The sequence below is a fragment of the Podarcis filfolensis genome (assembly GCF_964270895.1).
Source record: "Podarcis filfolensis genome assembly, chromosome: 16".
Lineage (NCBI taxonomy): Eukaryota > Metazoa > Chordata > Lepidosauria > Squamata > Lacertidae > Podarcis > Podarcis filfolensis.
Window position 1 is genome coordinate 32,031,222 of NC_139620.1, and position 18,197 is coordinate 32,049,418.

Genomic DNA, 18,197 nt, shown 5'->3' on the forward strand with positions numbered 1-18,197 from the left:
CCTGATGCCTTCATGCCTGCCTTTCGCTTTTCCGTATGCGAGCAAAGCAGCAAAGTTAAAACAGCAAGTTTATTTTCAGTCTGAAGCCACCTGTCTGTGTTAAGCATATGCAAATCTTGTAACAAGCACCACAAGCAATTGTGAGAGCAAGACAGGAAAAGTGGGGAGGGGGAGGGAAACCAAAGAAACCAAACATCTGTCCTCTGCGTTGCACTTGATAAAACCGGCAAGGTAACGTCTCACAAAGATTAACAGACATCTGCTCAATTATAGTCAAGGAGTGGGATGGCAAGCTAACAAAACAAGGAACACAACATCTTTGAAGAGTTCCTGCACATCCCACAGTGAGCCTGTAAAAATGCTCTAGTGTTCACCTGAGCTGAAACAGCCTCTCCACCCCATCCCTTTTGCAAGATAATGACTCCCTTTTTTGTTATTAGGATGCATTTTGGCAAACGTGTGAAAATTATGGAGCAAATCTGCACCACTGAGGCAGAAGAGTACAGTCTAGTTAACGAGACATTCCCAACTAAACATCAAGATGGACTTTCTGACCGTAAGAGCTGTTCGACAGTGGAACAGTTTATCTGGGGAGGTGATGGGCTCTCCTTGCCTGGGAGGTTTTTAAGCAGAGCTTGGATGGCCATCTGTCATGTTTGCGTTAGTTGAAATTCCTGCATTTCAGGGGGTTGGACTAGATGACCAACCAACTCTACAATTCTAAGATTCTATAATTCCTTGCTTGCCCAGATGAAAAGCTATTTATGCAAACAGCAGGAGTTGTTCAAAAGCAAAGTATTACAGAAAGAGAACTTTGACAAACGAGCCAAGTCAGATGTTGACTTGACACCAGTTCCATGGTAAAATGAATGTTTTAAATAATATTTGTATTGGTTGTGTATTTTGATTTGTATATCTTTGTACCCCATTGGTTTTTGCTCTCCCCCCTATCCGTTTCAGTCCAGTATTATAACCTCACTGAGAGCAAAAGGGGAAGAATCCTTATATAGCATATTCTTCCTGTTGTTGCTGCTGCTAAGAGTATCCCTCAGATCTCCAGGGATTTATTTAACAAGCTCAATGCTAAACGGATGCCAAGGGAACAAACACATATCAAAAAAGCTGACTTCGTTCCTTTACAATAGCAGAGTTCTCTTGTGCATTCCCTGGTCTTGAATTAGTGTACATTTTTCCACCCTGCGGGAACTCAAGAATCCCCAGTTGTTAGCAATGTCCCTATTTGAACTCTTGCAAAAATAATAATAATAAAAAAAATCCACCTGTCATTGATCAGCTGGTAAAGCTGTAGTGTTGGTCCTCTACTAACTGTGGTTATTGAAAAGCCAAGTTGGGGATCCTTTCCTGTGCCCCCTACCCAATCGATAGGAAAAAGTGTCTATTTTTCAACCACGGTTTACCAGTTTGCCAGAATGAACAATAACCATGGTTAAGGCTATGCAGAGCTTTCCTTAAGCTCTTCAGGTGAGTGGCAGTGCCATATTTCAGGCTGGGCTTGATGCTTATAAGAGACATTCCCAGAGGCATGTTAAGAAGGAAAGAGAAGAATTAAAACACGAAAGAAGTAGGGTAGAGGAGTATGAAAGTCTGTGTCAATAAGTAAACCATGGTTACTAGCCTTTAGGTTTCTTCAGGTTTTTCCGTACACACATGTGCAAATGAGAATTACTCTAAAGCAGGGGTACTCAATGTGGTACTGCACATGTTTAGGGCTTCAACTCTCATCATCCAATCGTCAGAGATGATGGGAGTTGTAGTCCATATCAACATCTGGAGGGCACCAACTGGTTTCCTCTGCTTTAAAGAGGTTCCACCGTAACAAGAGCATGTCACTATTGGGAACATTCTGCGAAAGTTGCCTATTCCTACAGGTAACAATTAAGATTCCCATTTACGGTGCACAGCAGCAACTTATCAATTCTCTTTTGCGACGTGCTGATTCTTAACAAGTGTGCAGGTTGTAATCGTAACTAAGGCTGTTCAGAACTCCCTTTAGAGGAGCCCTCAATCGGAGGGCTCCCTTTTTCATGTCCATTTCCTGGGCATTCTAGCCGCTCATTACAACACAATACATCACAAAGGAAAAGGGTAACACAGGGTTTAGGATGATGCTGAACTGCAGCTCCCATCATCCCCAGGTGGCAACCATGTTACCTAGGGCTGATGGAAGCTAGAGTCCAACAATGGTTGAACAGTGCCACATTGGCTTGGTCGGTAGAGCATGCAGTTCTTAATATCAGCGCTGTGGGTTTGAGCCCCACATTGGGCAAAATGATCCCTGCACTGCAGGGGGTTGGACTAGATGACCCTGGGAGTCCCTCCCAACTACGGTTCTATGGCTCCTCCCTCCCAATGGTGTCATTTTATAATCATCTTTTTTTAAACAGAATGTAAAGGGAGAAATCATTCACAGGTGGTATGTGCATGTAAGCAGGCAACCCTTCTGTGAATGAGCTCAGCAGAGGCACTAAAAATAGCGAGAGCGTGAAAACAAGGGCCTCTCCGCTGATGTACTGTCCTGTCAATGAGCTGTCAAGGAAGCCAATCCAGTTTTCCAGCGAACTAGAGGAACGGTGACGGGTCAATGCTAGTCACTCACTCATTTTTTCAGCTCTGAATGCACAGTATGCTCAAATCAGCTATACAAAAAACAGCAACAGGATTCAGTGCTTTTTCAAAAAAGGTAGACAGCCAGATATGCATGCAGCAGAACCTGAAATGGAGCTCCCATATTTCATCAGACCATTGTTCCATTTCCTCCATATTGTCAGCACTGACTGGCAGCAGCACTTTATAGCATTTCATAAAGGTGTTTTCCCCCCAGCCCTATCTGGAGATAGCAGGGATTGAGCCTTCAAAGCTCTACCGCTGACCTAGGGCCCTTCCCCAGAAACAGTGAGGCTTGGTTCTGAAATTCCACCTGAAGTCTGTAGGAAGAAAAACAACACCACCACAAAAGAGCCTGTGAGCAGTTGGCCACTCTGCTCCCGAAGGACGCGAATAATGTCATGATGGATGCGCAATGGAACTACATTAGGAGGAAATTGGAAAGAGGAGGCTGTCACTCAGCTCGCTGCGGCTCAGTCCAAAGCCTGCAACATTCGCGTTTTTGCAGCTTCCCTTCTGGGCTCAGGAAGACATTCAAAGCCAAGAAAGATTATGCCTCTGAGTCATCAGCACCACCAGGAGCCTATTATGAAGTGGGAGCTAATTAGGGATTCCACAGAGGCTCCGAGCAAGGCAAGGGTATAGTTACCTTAATAACAGCTTTCTGCCGAGGGATAAAAAAGAATATCCTCATTTTCTAGCCTGCCTTGGAAGACAGGTGAAGAATGGGAGAGCAATAAAGATCAGGAAACCATTCTTTCAAATGATGAGGCTCTGTAGGGCTGGAATAGTGGAGGCAGCCCAAAAGGAAAAAAGGTAAAATCTAGGAAGGGGTAATAGATTGCATGCTAATACGACACTCATCTAAACAGTGGTCTTCAGCTTCCTCTTGATCCCTGGACCCACCTTTAGTCTAGCCTTGTAAATAAGCTCATGAAAGTTATTACCCTGCAACGGTAGACAAGCAGACAGCTATATTACTGCCTTGCAAGAGGGCTGGTGGGATGTGGGTGGCGCAGTGGTCGAAACCACAGAGCCTAGGGCTTGCCGATCAGAAGGTTGGCAGTTTGAAACCCTGCGACGGGGTGAGCTCCTGTTGTTCAGTCCCAGCTCCTGCCCACCTAGCAGTTCGAAAGCACATCAAAGTGCAAGTAGATAAATAGGTATCGCTCCTGGCCACGTGACCCGGAAGCTGTCTGCAGACAAACACCAGCTCCCTCAGCCTATAGAGCGAGATGAGTGTGCAACCCCAGAGTCATCCACAACTGGACCTAGCAGTCAGGGGTACCTTTCCCTTTACCTTTAAGAGGGCTGGTAGAGGAAGTGGGATGGAGAGTTCTGTCCCTCCACCAACGTCTCCCTAGATTTCAGTGCTGGGCCTGGAGAAGGGCATCCACCTCTACGAGAAGCTCACTTGGGCATAGAAAAGAGAGCAAAGTGCTTTTTGCTTCCCCCACCAACCTGACTACTGGCCTATAAGCTTCCATGGCTACCAGGTTAGTGCTTAAATCAGTGTTTTTCAAACACACCATTTTTACCCCCCCCCCCCACACACACCATTTTTACCCTCAAAACAACCCCTTGAGGTAGGTTTAAAAGAGAGAGAATGAGAGTGGCTGGCTCAGTCACCTAATACACATCTGCTGAATGAACAGGGATTCGAACCCACTTCTACTCTGTCACAGAGCCTCACTGGCTCATCTTTATTGGTTTGTTTTGTTCCTTTTGAGATGAGCATTGAATGTTTCCCTGGGGAAGGGGGTGGCGGGGGAAGATGACCTCTCCTCCAACAGCTAGTCTGAGGTCTAAGCACTTAATGGGCCATCAGGAAGGAGCAAAGTTGGGACCATTCCGAAACCTATTCCACGCTGAGTCGCTCATGTCAAATTACAGAGAAAGAACAGCGAGGAACCCTGCAAGGGCAATATGCCTACCTGCAGGCGAGCAGCCAGTTCAGCGGTTCCCGTCCTCTCCTCCAAAACCTTTATCTTAAAACGTTAACTGCTGAGAAAGGTTCCTAGAGGTCTGTGGCTGCATCACCATTATAAGCAAGGCTGGTTTATTTTGCTCAGAGTCTCGGAGATGGGGTGAGAAATGCGGAGTTTGCCACCCCCAGTTAACAAAACTCTGCAACCCTGAATAAAGGTGTAGGTATGTTAAAGGTGTGTTGCAAGGATGGGAAAACTAGGAAGCTTCAACTAATCCAGAATGCGGCTGCTCAACTGGTGACTGGGAGGGGCTGATGGGACCTGATAACATCTGCCCTAAAAGATCTACATTGGCTGTCTAGCTCGAACAAACCAGTTCTGTTTAACACAGCAAAATTTGCACTAAAAGCCTCTCAGTTCTGGAAAGACCTAGAGTCCTGCCTTGTGCCTGGAGTTTTCCGCAGTTTCTGTGAAATGCTTTATAATGTTTTAATTCTATGTGCTGTATTATGCTTTTGTTTCTTTGTTCTTGGCTATAATCTGCATTTGGTTGACCAATAAAATCTGATTGACGTTGGCTCCTAGTTTGCAAGCACAATTCAAAGTGTTGGTTCTGGCTCCTCCTCTGGAGGAGCGTCTCCAGCCCCATCATCCAGCTTGGACACTGAGGTCCAGATCCGAGGGCCTTCTGGCGGTTCCCTCATTGCAAGAAGTGAAGTTGCAGGGAACCTGGTTGAGGGTCTTCTCGGTAGTGGTGCCTGCCCTGTGGAATGCCCTCCCATCAGATGTCAACGAGATAAACAATTATACGACTTTTCGAAAACATTTGAAGGTATCCCTGTATCGGGAAGTTTTAAACGTCTGGTGTTTTCGCTGTGCTTTTATGGTGCTGGAAGCAGCCAAGAAGGTGGCTGCTTTCTACACAGGCTTCCACACCCATTTTCACCTTCCAGTCAGGCAAGCAAGATGCATTTTCCAAGTTCAAAGGCACATTCTAGTTAAGCTGAAGGAGGGTGCAAAACAGGGCTGATAAAAGGTTTGGTTCAGGCAGGTGTGTCCTCTGGAGACCTTGCTTCTGTTTCCCCTCTGGATTATCAAGTTTAACAGCCTCAAAATTCATGCCCAACGTGCCAAGGCTGCCTCAAGGCCAGGTCTCCCATTCAAAATAAGCCTAATTATCGGCTTTTCGAAATGATTCAGGCTGCTTCTAATCACATAAGCTAGTGACACAGAGCATGGCAGGTCGACTCTCTTTTGGGTGGGGAGAAAAGTCAATGGAAAGAATGCAAAAGGAGTGAACGGGAGAGGCAGCCGGGGTGGGGGGAATCAACAGCCTCTGAATTAATGGTATCATAGCTTCCATCTCTGCTTTTTTCCAGATGATTTCTGTTTGCAACGAGACCTCTTTCGATTAAAAGAAGAAACGCAGGAGAGAAGAGTGTTGCAGTGCCACCACTTAACATCTTGAGCTCTCCACGCAGCCTAGACGACCTTCAAGTATGGAAGTGTTTGTTTTCTCTCTCAAAGGCAAAGGTAAGAGAAGCCTCCCCCCGCTGCCACCGCCTCTCTCTTTGCAGCTTCAAATACTTGAACATGTTCGGCTCTCACACTTGAACCCCTGTTAGGCTTTCCCAGCCTGCTCCCCACCCCCACAACACAACTAAAGTTCTGTGGCTTACCACAAGTATCTGATCGGACACTCAAGAAGCAGAAACGACACTACTCAGGGCTGTTGAGTGTGCTTGAAACACAAAGTTGGGGGGTGGGGAGAGGCAGGCAGCAAGTTTGAAATGGATCCACCAAGTGGCGGAAATACCTGAGAGCTATCTGAAATTAAAAGTGGTCAGCATGCAGAAAGATGAATGGAGAGGGAGGGAGACCACAGGGAGCTGACGTATGCTGAAACAGAGCATTGCACCATTTGGGTGGGTTGCTGTTGTTTGTATCTTTATTTTTTAGCTCCTATTAGAGTTTTTGTGGAAATTGTGTACTTCTTGGCGTGTTTTACTTATTGTTTATGGCTACTTTTACAAGTTGGTTCATGTTGTAAGCTGCTTGGAGCATGGCTTTAGCTATGGGAAGTCAGCAACCAAATAAAATGATGCTAGTGTTGCGGCAGCTGGTCAGCCTCTTCCCCCCACCCCCAACTCCTTCCCCCTGTCTTGCCACCAGCTATGGCTTTAGTACTCTGAAACAGAGTGCTATAGCTCTCATCAACTTCGTTGGACCAGTCATGTTGTGCGGATGCCTGATGATCGTCTTCCAAAGCAACTACTCTATTCCGAACTTAAAAATGGAAAGCGTAATGCTGGTGGTCAACGAAAGAGGTTTAAAGACTGTCTCAAGGCAAATCTTTAAAAATGTAGTATGAATACTGACAACTGAGAAACACTGGCCTGTGAGCGCTCCAGTTGGAGAACAGCCTTTACCAAAGGTGTCATGGGCTTTGAAGACACTCGAACTCAGGACGCAAGGGAGAAACGTGCTAAGAGGAAGGCACGCTTGGTAAATCCACACCGTGATCAACTCCTGCCTGGAAACCAATGTCCCCACTGTGGAAGGACATGTGGATCCAGAATTGGCCTCCACAGTCACTTATTGACTCATTGTTAAAACCGTGTTTATGGAAGACAATCTTACTCGGCAACGAGTGGTCGCCAAAGAAGATAGCTCTGTGGTAGAGCATCTGCTTTGCATGCAAAAGGGTTTAAGGTTAAATCCCAAGCATCTCCAGATAGGCGTGGGGGGAAACTCCTGCCTGAAACTCTGGAGAGCTGCTGCCAGTCAGTGTAGACAACACTGAGCTAGATGGTCTGACTCTGTATAAGGCAGCTTCCTATGTTCCTGTTCCTCTCCCAGTAACTTCCATGGATCACCTGAATGAAGCTCATGGACCACTGGTGGTCCACAGACCACACTTTGGAGAACCCCTAGTATAAACAGCAGTTGGAACGGTCTGCCTCAGGAAGTTGCGGACTCTCCTTCATCAGAGGTTTTTAAACAGAGGTTGGGTGGTCATCTGTTATGGATGCTTTAGCTGAGTTTCCTGTATTGCAGGGGGTCCCTTCCAACTCAACATTTCTATGATTCTATAAACCACCCCAAGTGCTTGCAAAATAACACACACACACACACACATACACTGAGGTTATATAAATATCATCACTTCAGAATATTCAGAGTGTGTCTTGGCAGGGGATGCAAATGTTCAAAAGTAGAACTATTTTGGTCCTGCAAATAGATGTTTCCCCTTACGCCCAACCATGCATCCTTATCCATGCAAACACATCCCCATAACCCACAGATCCTTATTCCCAATCTAAGCATGTGTTTGAAATTGAGGAAATGGCCACCACAATGCTGTTTTTCCCAGAAGCCCACCTAATGGGACTTTGGCAGAAGATAACTCTATTTCACAGGAAGCAGAGAAAGGGGGGGGGGCGCGCGCGAAGAACCGTAATTGTTGGCATGCCTTCAGCATCCAATATGCTTTAGCAACATATAGATTTGATTAAAAACATTTGCTTCCTGTCCAAAACCGGGAGGGAGAAAATGAATGGGGCTCTCTATGAACCAATCAATCTTTCCCAACTTGTCCATTTGCCAGATGGTGCCACACTTCATCGTGGGGGTCGGGGGGGGGGGAGGGACTGAATGAGTGCAGAGTCAGTCATCGCAGCAAGCTTGCTTACAACCATTTAATCTGCACGAACTGGAGCGGGTGGAGGGGTGATGGGAAGAATATTAATGGGCTGATCACTTGGCACAAGCCGCTCTACTGAGGAGTCAGGGAGCAAGGGCAGGCAGAATCGTTACATTCAGGAGACAGGGAGCAGCAATAATCAAACAATAGGTCCTGGTTTGCAACCAGCTTTTTAAGGTTGGGATGGGGGTCAGGGGACACTTTAATGCAGGAAGCTGCCTCACACCAAGGCTGCAGCCACACAGCACTTTATTCTGTCTCCCCAACATTCCTTTGCTTATTTTATGCAAATCTTTCACACAATGCAAAAGCTGCTCCTATAAATCAAGCAGAAGTTCAGGTGCTCATTTCCGTGTTTTGGTTATTTCCAGAGAAGATCCTCCTGCAATCCTTCTAACCTGGAAAATGCCAAAGAGCTTTGCACTGCAATTTCCCCACTGTTTTCATGGATCACACCATGCAACAAATAATAATAATAATAATAATTTATTATTTATACCCCGCCCATCTGGCTGGGTTTCCCCAGCCACTCTGGGCGGCTTCCAACAGAACACTAAAATACAATAGCCTATTAAACATTCAAAGCTTCCCTAAACAGGGCTACCTTCAGATGTCTTCTAAAAGTTTGGTAGTTACTTTTCTCTTTGACATCTGGTGGGAGGGCGTTCCACAGGGCGGGTGCCACTACTGAGAAGGCCCTCTGCCTGGTTCCCTGTAACTTGGCTTCTCGTAGCGAGGGAACCACCAGAAGTCCCTCGGCACTGGAACTCAGTGTCCGGGCAGAACGATGGAGGTGAAGACGCTCCTTCAGGTATACTGGTCCGAGTATACCTGCAGTGGTATCCCAGGCATATGGTTCTTTCCTGCCATTTTCATGGGCGAATCACGGGGGAACAGAATCATGCATGGGCATGAAGAGTGGGAACATCCCCAACAATGTCCGCTGAGTGAATATCTCATGTGGCATGGTGGGATATCCATCAAAAAGCCACAGTTAGATGCAGTGTTAAAGGAACTGGGACAGCAATGCTAGCTAGCATTCTGGAAGATGAATGCAACAGTAGGACCACTGTCCATTTAGTTCAGTATTCAGACTGATGGGAAGCAGTTCTCCAGGATTTCATACAGGGGTCCTTCTTGCACCTGCTTGGAGACGCCGCCTGTCCAGATGGATTGTAACTCTACAAGTCCTGCTAGCTAGGGATGATGGGAGTTGTAGTCCAACAACAGCTGGAGACCCAAGTTTGAGAAACACTGCATTGGCGAGACTCTTGACTCCCAGCATGGTGAAGAGGCAGTGCCCCCCCAAGGTTTTATGAGAGGCACACACAAACACATGGTTTTGGAGTCAACAGCTGCATTCATGGGATGGTTTACTCCATTTGCTCAATGTTTCCCTGTTAATTTCCACATTATATTTGAGCTTTCTGAGACGCGGGTGGCGCTGTGGATTAAATCACAGAGCCTAGGACATGCCGATCAGAAGGTTGGCGGTTCGAATCCCCGCGACGGGGTGAGCTCCCGTTGCTCGGTCCCAGCTCCTGCCAACCTAGCAGTTTGAAAGCACGTCAAAGTGCAAGTAGATAAATAGGTACCGCTCTGGCGGGAAGGTAAACGGCATTTACGTGCGCTGCTCTGGTTCGCCATAAGCGGCTTAGTCATGTTGGCCACATGACCCCGAAGCTGTAAGCCGGCTCTCTCGGCCAGTAAAGCGAGATGAGCGCCACAACCCCAGAGTCGGTCACGACTGGACCTAATGGTCAGGGGTCCCTTTACCTTTACCTATTTGAGCTTTCACATGACAGGAAGGCCACTTCCAGAAAATGAATGGGAAGTGGTACATGTTTGGAACTCATTTCTCTGCTATTTGACTCCAGATAAAATTGGTTTGCAGCCGCCTTAACCCAGAAAATCATGGAACTAAAGCGGCAACATACCGGCATACAATTCTTTCCTGCTGTTTCCATATGGGAATCATGGGAGAATAGAAGTGCACACATGTGCGCAAAAGGGTGGGAGAATCGTGATGTTGTCCAATGATGTTGGTTGCTGTGTCACACCCCACTCACTGGTGTGAATGAAATTCAGCACCACAGGCTAAATTGTTCAAAAAGTCACAGTTCCAGAACATGACAGGAATTGCAGTGTAAAAGGCATGTTAGAAAGCAGGACAGGAATACTAACACAATATACCCCATGTCTAAATGCACCCACCGTCTTTGATAATGCACATTTACCTTACTGTAAACAAGGGTCCCAAGCAGCAGCATTTTTTACACCTATTCACCACGGCAACTTATGTATTTTTTTAAAAAACTAGAAGTTCACACACACACACAGTCTATTACTTAAAGAGAGGGAGAGGTGGAACATGGCAGCCTGTTCTAAAAACATATTTAGCAGCGGATAGTGCGCTCCACACAAAAGAAATTCCTGAGAATGGTTTATTGTTACTTTGGGAGTTTCTTTCCCTATCCCTTATTATGAATGAATTTTTTTTAAAAAAAAAAGACAGGAGGAGGGGAGTCAGATTGTGGCAAAAAAAGGGGTGGGGGAGGCAGAAAGAATAAAAAGAGAAGAGAGACTGTATCAGATTGTCAATCTGCCAGTAAATCCCAGCACTCTGTTAATACCATCAGCCTCTTGCCACATCTCACATTGTTTAAAAACACTGTGATGTAGACTCCGAAGAATTCGGGGAGGTGAAAGCCAAGCCAAAAGGCTTTTGTGTTTTTCACTCTGTGTGTGTGTTTCAAAAGGAAAGGAAAGAGGGAAGAGGAGAAGGCACAGGAAAAATGCTCAGCCATACGGATTTAATAGACTTCAGCACCAAAGCACACCTGCAATCTCTCCAATTTATTGCGGTGCCTCTACAATTTATGGCTTGCACTTTATGCTGGCTACCCTGCCTCTTAGGCACCTATCTGTGGCTCAGAGAAGGCCTGCAGACCATAAACAGTCATAGCCTTCTAGGAGGAATCCCTTCCGCTTAACCCTTCGAGTCTTGGCCTTTCTCGTCCCCATGTTCAAAAGGGAATGGGGCTGGGGGTTCGGAAGCCTTACCCTGATCCCTTCTCTCGCTGGAAACCCTGGGGGAGAAAACCCAATCTCTCATCTTCTGCCTACCTATTCCCTCACTTTTGGAAAGCCACACTGTCATTTCTTTAGTATTTTCACAGCTGGCTAGCAGCACGGCAACATCTCTTTCTCACATTAAATGGAACGCTTATCGGCCTGAAGTGCTTTAGAAACTGAAATCCAAGCGCAGAAATGAATCGCACTGCGGGCTGACTAAAGCAGGAGATGGAAACCAGCTTGCGGTAATATCCTATGGCTGCTGAGAATGGGGGCGGGGGAGAGAGAGGAAGGAGACAAAACCATAGAACATGTTTGCTCTGGCGCCAACGGGTGACTTAAAATGCCCCTCACCCTGGACAGATGGAAGATTTGGTTCCCTCTCTTCTGGCTCTTTGGGACGCAGGTGGCGCTGTGAGTTAAACCACAGAGCCTAGGCCTTGCCGATCAGAAGGTCGGCGGTTTGAATCCCCGCGACGGGGTGAGCTCCCGTTGCTCGGTCCCTGCTCCTGCCAACCTAGCAGTTCGAAAACATGTCAAAGTGCAAGTAGATAAATAGGTACCGCTCCGGCGGGAAGGTAAACGGCGTTTTCATGTGCTGCTCTGGTTCGCCAGAAGCGGCTTAGTCATGCTGGCCACATGACCCAGAAGCTGTACGCCGGCTCCCTTGACCAATAAAGCGAGATGAGCACCGCAACCCCAGAGTCGGTCACGACTGGACCTAACGGTCAGGGGCCCCTTTACCTTAACCTTCACCTTCTGGCTCTTGGAAGAGCAGGAGAGAGACCTTTCTGCTTCACCAGCCTTTGGGACTGCATCACAATTGATTGTTCTCCAGCTCAGTGGCAGAGTATAAGAACATAAGAATAGACCGCTGGATCAGGCAAATGGCCCACCTAGTCCAGCTAGCCCATAGCCCTCTCCCTCCCATGGTTTCCAGCAACTGGTATTCACAAGCGTCGCTGCCTCCAACTCTGGAGGTAGAGCAACTGTCTAATCCTCTTTTAAAGCCATCTGCGTTGGTGGCCATCACTGAATTCTTGAATATTTCAGAGCCTTCTCTGTTGAGTTAGTTCAATTCCGGATTGTTTTATTTGATGTTTTAATGTGCTGTAAACCGCTCTGAGATTTGTCCTTTACAATATAAAGCAGTGTATAAAAAGGAAATAAATATAGAAGCAGCAACAGCAACAACAAACAAAATCCCATGGGGGGCGGCACCTAGACATGCAGCCTAGGTTTCAGGTGCCATTTGGCAATTAGATTATATATCTGAATTTCTAAAACTGTGGGAGAGGAACACGTAATAAGATTATTGCACCAAAACTGGAGCGTTTCCTGACAATCAGTAACAAAAGAGGCTATTTTGCTATCCTATTTTGCTTTGGCAGCTGTTTAAATCTCACCAAAACACTCTACACATCCACACACGGGAATGGAAAACTTGCCACCTGAGGTCAACACTTAGCGTTCTGCTAATTGAGTTTTTGAGAAAACTGCTTCATTGTTGGGTCGTTCCTTGAGTGAATTTCTATTTCAGTAAATGTTGCCTTTCTTGTGCTTAATGCATTTTGTAGACTCTGACATTTGTAATGGCTCATAGCCAAGACAAATAGACTTGGGCTGGACTGACAAAACAGAACAAGGAGAAACACAAGAGAAAGCGTGATTTAAGATGTTAGGCTCCAGCTACTGATAAGAGCACACTTTTTCTTTCTTTTTCTCTCTTGACATAAGAAGTGAAATAGGATCTTCTTTCCCCACATGTTCTTCAGATATGATAAAAGGAGCTTTATTCATTTTCAAAGTGGTGACTTCCTTTCACGGAGCCTCAGAGTGGATGAATGCATTTATAGAAAGAGTCTGGTTCAACTTACTTCATTCCTGGAAAATTAACAACCATCACTTCTAAACCACTGAAGAGGACCCAAGGGTTTAAAAAACACATCCATCAAATGGAACCATAGCTCAGCAAACAGATGGAGGAGGACTATAGCTTTGGGCTGGATTGGCCAACATGGTAGCCTTCAGCTGTTGCTCCTATCCCATTATCCTTGACTATGCTAGCTGGGGCCAATGGGAACTGGAGTCCAACATCATCTGGAGGAAGCCAGCTTCCTGGTTTAGTGGCAGGGCACAGGTTTTTCAAGCCAGCTTCTGTCTCTGGCATCTCCAGTCATATCTGGAAGCCAAGGTTGGTTGTTGGCTTCCCACCTGTGATTTGTTTGGGAGAAGCAGTTTAGCTTATGGCCACCAAGTTGGGTGGCTTTAAAGGGAGATCAGACGACATCACGGAGGAGAATAAGCCTGTCAATGACTACTACTGGCTATGTTCTCCTTTCACCACTGAAGGCAAGTCTGTCCATGAATGTGGGCACTTGAGTCTTCCCACAGGATTCCCATAAGCATCTGGTTGGCCACTGTGGGAGCAGGATGTTGGATCAGACAGAGCTTTTTTCTAATCCAGGGCGTTTCTTAAATTCTTATGCCTGCCATCAGTGCTTAGTAAAAGACATGCTTTTAAGCAGGAGCGGCCAACCTGTGACAACCAGATGTTCTACTGCTCTCATCAGCCACACAGAACATGACCAGTGGTCGCAGATGATGGGAACTGAAGTCAAACTAGTTCTAGAAGGCCATAAGTTAGACACCCTCTGTGCACTGAAATATTTGATTTTAATGCCTTAGGGCACACATTCTTTTTATTTGTACATTGATTCCAAAAAAAGTTATCATGTGCATTAATTTTTGTATCTTTGCGGTATAAAAATATTTGGCTTTACTTTTTAAACCTTGACTTTATATTTTAAGTATTTATAAACATAGGAAGTTGCCTTATAACCCAGACACATCTAGCTCAGCACAGTCCACACTGACTGACAATGGCTCTCCACAGTCCCAGGCAGGGGTTTATCCCTACCTAGAGATGCTGCGGACTGACCCTGCAGCCTTCTGCATGCCAAGCAGCTGCTCCACCACTGAGCTATTGGTGATACTTTGGGGGTTGGGCAAAAATATTTCTCTGCTTTTGTTGCAATACCTATTGCACCATTATAGACCATGGACGTTCTGGAATCCAAACGACTCAGGCAGAAACTTCATTCTGCTAACCTGGCTATTACAGTCGTACCTTGATTGACGAACACCTTGCGATTTGAACGTTTTGGCTCCCGCACGCCGCAAACCCGGAATTGAGTGTTCCAGTTTGCAAACGTTCTTTTGAACCTGAACGTCCGACACAGCTTCTGCAGCTTCTGATTGGCTGCAGGAGCTTCCTGCAGCCAATCGGAAGCCGTGCCTTGGTTTCTGAACATTTTGGAAGTCAAATGGACTTCCAGAACAGATTCCGGTTGACTTCCGAGGTATGACTGTAGCTGACAAGCCAGTTAACACACTTCTAAACCTGCGGGCAGAAAACCTAGGCAAAAAAATTCATACAGGATAAAATTATTGCCTATCCTATAAATCCTGGCAGGCCTTTCTGCAGATAACACATTTTATGGCCATACAGTATCGTTTTATATCTTTCTCACAGCGTCTTGTTCTTCTGTATCCATAATTATATTTTACTTGCTGGAATTATGCTTATCCATCACTGTCAGGTCAAGATGGCTCCAGGTCACCCCGACATTTAACAGAGAAATGGCATGCTCTTCTTCTGGTTAAGAAGATGGACTCTACTGGACTGTTTCTTTATTTGCTTCATTGTCAAGTGATAGCACCAAGTGGGATGTCCCTGTCCCCCACCCCAAATCAGCATGAAATCAACACAGCCTTGTTACGAAGCTCCATGAGTTGCTAGCCTGTTTTTACTCACACACTTTTTTCATTCATAAGACAGAACCCACTTACACAAAGTAGGTGAAGAAAATCAAACAGATGAGTAAAACAATTTGCGAGCTATAAGCTCTGCTGTGTTTCTTGCTTCCACTCCTCTCTCACTGCCCTAATAACTTAATTCATGGGTAGGCAAACTAAGGCCCAGGGGCCGGATCTGGGCCAATCGCCTTCTAAATCCGGCCTGCGGAAGGTCCAGGAATCAGCGTGTTTTTACATGAGTGGAATGTGTGCTTTTATTTAAAATGCATCTCTGGGTTATTTGTGGGGCATAGAAATTTGTTCACCCCCCCAAAAAAAATATAGTCTGTCCCCCCCACAAGGTCTGAGGGACAGTGGACCGGCCCCCTGCTGAAAAAGTTTGTTGACCCCTGACTTAATTCTTCTCTCCCACCCTCCAGCTGAAACAAACCTTTCCCCATCGCCTCCCTTTAAAACATTTACAAGAGCACTCCCCTTTAGAAAGGTGCTGCCAAAGTCCTTTTGGGCCCAGAAGTACTCTGGGATAGATAGAGGTAGAGATAGAGATAGAGATAGAGATAGAGATAGAGATAGAGATAGAGATAGAGATAGAGATGATAGAGATAGAGAGATAGAGATAGAGAGATAGAGATAGATAGAGAGATAGAGATAGAGAGATAGAGATAGATAGAGAGATAGAGATAGAGATAGATAAGAGAGATAGAGATAGAGATAGAGATAGAGATAGAGATAGAGATAGAGATAGAGATAGAGATAGAGATAGAGATAGAGATAGAGATATATTGCAGACTCAGGTAAGGCTGACTCATATGGCAGCTTCAGGGAAGTTGCTCAGTGCTCTGTGTTTGTTTTGACAGCACAATCCCTCACCTGGAGGGAAATTCACACACTTGGCTTACATGGAATTCCTGGCTGCCAATGGTGACGACCAGGAAACTGGTTCAAGACAAGAGCAACATGAATGTAATTTTTATAATGGTTCATGATGACCCATCAATACGCTTGCTTTGCACAAAGGCTATGTTCTACCTCCACTGCTGCAGCTGTACGCCTCTGAATGTCATTTACTGGGAACCACAAATGGCGAGAGCGCTCTTGCACTCAGGAAGGCCCTATTTGCAAACTTTCCAGAAGTACCTGGTTGACCACTTAGAGAACACAGTGCTAGGCTAGAGGGGCTTTTGGCAGCCCCCCCCCCAATGCACAAGCAAAGGGGAGCAATGAGCAGGGCTCTTTGTGCTCTGCTATATTTAGTATGATCTACAAATATGTACGCACTGGCATGCTGCCCAGAAGGCAACGTGGCCCCAGGGCTGAAAGGGGTTTCCCCACCTCTGACCTACACAATCAAATGCCGCACTATCCAAATTGCAGAAGCTAACAACCCAGCAGCAAATATGAAAGCTAAAGCCACCAGCCACAGCACAGAAACTGAAAAAACAGAATCTCAAGATGCCTGCCAGTTTTTTGTTTGTTTTTTAAGGCACTTCATGCCAAAAGGACAACATGGTTGCCAGAAATCTCCCCTACAGAGAGCAATTCGTTGCTTGAGGGGACACCACTGAAAGGCCCCTCTCTGTTATGGTCACTGACAGGAGTGAGCCAGCAGTAAATCACACTGTTCAAGTTGTTCGACAGTGGAATTTGCTGCCAAGGAGTGTGGTGGAGTCTCCTTCTTTGGAGGTCTTTAAGCAGAGACTTGACAACCATATGTCAGGAGTGCTCTGATGGTGTTTCCTGCTTGGCAGGGGGTTGGACTCGATGGCCCTTGTGGTCTCTTCCAACTCTATGATTCTATGATTCTATGATTCTAAGTTGAAGTTAACGCTTTATTAACAAGAATACAATCTGCACAGACTTGGTGGAGTGTCAGGCCTATTGAGCACAGCATCTATCCCCAGTAGGTCTTACCCCATAGATTAGTTACCAAGACTCGGAGTCCCTGCCTCCCCACAACCTTTTAACTCCCTCCCCAGAGTTTTTCCCAAGCAACCGGAGACTGTGCCTGAGTGAAACCAACCTCTCATCTGCCCTTCTCATGCCTCTTCTGGTTCTGGGAGACCAGGGGGGAGAGGGGATTGTTCCAGCAGGTGGGGGAGACACCTGTGACTCTTCACTAGCCAGACTCATCTCTGCCTCTTGGCCTCACTCCTCCCCTGATTCAGCTTCTGCCCCTGATTCTGGACTCCTCTCTGCCACAGACTCTCCTGGTTTACTAAGCTCTGTTACCTCTTCAGCTTCCGACATCTCCTCTTCCCAGTCTTCTCCCTCTGACCACTCATCATCATCCCACCACCAATCTCTGGGCTCTGAGCCTTATTAGGAAAAATATCGGTCATAAAGATGAACATATTACCAAAGATGATGTTTTTAATTTCAAAGTATCCCAATACTAGGAGGAGAAAAATGTTTTAAGAATTGGAAAAGAGATTTGGCCAATCTCTGGGCTCTGAACCTTCTTCCTTTGGTGGTTCTCCAGCTGGTTTCTCCCACAATTCCTCTGCGTCCAACCATTCCCTGACAATCACCTTCCAAACTTTGGAATGACAGAGCACTCAGAGAAGATTCTCTACACATACACACACTTTGTCCAGGTAGGCTAGTATGTCTACTCTGGAAGTACCTCTCCGTGTTTTCAGGTAGAGGCAGGTCTTTCCTATCACTAGTGATCTCATCCGTTTAGCTGGAGATAGACAGATGCCAACAACAACCAGGAATTGAACTTGGGATCTTCTGCATGCAAAGCAGGTGCTATCCACTAAGACAGAGTTTCCTCCCTAGTATACAAAAAGGAGTCAAGAGAGATGGCTGCAGGGTTAAAGTAGAGGTATTGTACTAATCCTTTGGAGGGTGATGTGAGACCTAGTGAAATTTTTCATTGTGTCTCAGGGAGCTGTGAAATATTTCTCAAAGTTTCCCAAACTCCTGCATGCTTAAAATTCTGATACCCATTAATTACTGCAGGCAAAAGGATAAATCGTCTGAAATACAGTTTCCTGTTACTGCATATGTTCTTGACTGCAGCGGCAGTGCACCATGGCCCCCAG

At 46.1% G+C, this 18,197-nt stretch overlaps 1 protein-coding gene across 7 annotated transcripts in view; it reads right to left on the reverse strand.

Moving 5' to 3' along the window:
• Positions 1 to 18,197, reverse strand: part of FBRSL1 (fibrosin like 1) — a 762,210-nt gene that overhangs the window by 646,165 nt on the left and 97,848 nt on the right. The window lies entirely within an intron of this gene.